Below are 1672 nucleotides of genomic sequence, written 5' to 3'. Positions count from 1 at the left end.
CCCCACTTCCTAAGCCCCCCACTTTGGCCGTGTCCCCCTAGGCCCCGACTCCCACCCCCTTGTTCCTTCCTCCTCCTAATGCATTGGTCCCCCCTCCTGCCACATGGTCTCACAGCACTTTGCATGTTTGCCATGGGGTCCTGACCAGCTGTCATTCCACACCCTGTGTGTGCTCAGTTCCTGAACACTTGTGTCCCCACTTGAACATGACCCCCAGTGGGCAGGACCTGTGTCTTTCTGTCAATGTCACATCACCAGCGCCCAGCGCGGAGCTCACTCACCCTTTATTACGGGACAGGGAAGCCATGGGTGAGGGTTTGAACCCGGATGATCCAGAGTCCGACCTCCCCCCTATTCATCAGCTCTCCGTCCCCAATTCCCGTAGCCGCTGCCTCTCCTGTTCCTCTCCTCTGATGACTTCTTTCCTAACCCACCTCCTAAATGGTGAGGTTCGTGGGGTTCTGTCCCGTGCTCTGTGCCCTCACCTGGTCAGTTCAAGGCTTCAGATGCCACCTTTGTACCCACGGCTCCCTGACTCCCTTTCGAGTCCCCACACACCTCCCAGGACTGTCCTCCAGCATCTCTACTGGAGCATTCCACTCGCGCCTCACGTGAGACCCATCCCACAGCCAACTCGGCTACACCCTTAACACAGGGGTCCCTCGTCTTCCCTCTTGGACCTCACCAGAAACATCTTGCCTACATGACTGCAGGTGTCTCCGGAAGGTTCCACATCAGGTTTTCCCTCACTTTAAATCTACCCCCAACAATGCTTCCAAAGTGACCATTCTTATTAAATTCAAATTGTTACTACCTTGACTCCCTGAACTTAGGAACTAAATTCCTAAAAGCTTCTGCCTGGTTGTCAGGCTTACAAACTAACTGCTGGAACAGAAAAAGAAACATTTGAGGAGGCCGCCTGAGCTGAGCACCTGAGTAGATCAATCCACAGTGCCAGAAGTCACCTTGACCTCTCCGTGGTGCTTGAATCCCTTTCTCTATATTTCTCTATATCCGTCCCAAGCCCTAATAAAAGCAGCCTTCTCTCCCTTGTTCCTGGAGGCATGGCTTTGTAAATTCTTTTCCACGATCTCCTTGTTCCTATAAATAAAGTTGACCCTGTGAGGCAGTTCCATCTGGTGTAGCCTGTCTACACCTCACCAAGTAGCTGGCCCACTCTGGTTCAGTGACAAAATCACACAGGGACTCCATGAATACATTCTCTGTGAAATAATAAGATTATAAATAAAGCCCTCTTGCACCAGCCCCCCTTCTCAATCCCTTTCCAAGTGAAGGTGTGCCCCCTAACCTTTCTCTCCACAGTTCCACGCATATCATACATATGAACAGCCACGGAATTTTCCTTAAACACAAACGGGGCCACGTCATCATGCTCCGTGACCTGCCCTGGAGCTCTGGCCACGCCAGCGTGCTCTTCTGTCTGGTGCTCTATGCCAGGGCAGGGACTTGCCACAGCTTCTAAAGCTACGCCCTTATCCAAGGACATTTACATTGTTTCAGAATTGAGCCAATTTTTCGAAAATACCAAGACCGTATCATTCTTCTGCTTAAAATCCTTTATCTCCCTGAGACAGTCCATCTCCAGGAATCTTGTCAAAGCACGTGGTAACGTGGCCCCTGCTAGCTCTCTGACACCCTTTCCCTTCCCAGC

The sequence above is a fragment of the Suricata suricatta genome, chromosome 6 (genome assembly GCF_006229205.1).
Source record: "Suricata suricatta isolate VVHF042 chromosome 6, meerkat_22Aug2017_6uvM2_HiC, whole genome shotgun sequence".
NCBI lineage: Eukaryota > Metazoa > Chordata > Mammalia > Carnivora > Herpestidae > Suricata > Suricata suricatta.
Note: the sequence above shows the minus strand (reverse complement) of the source record.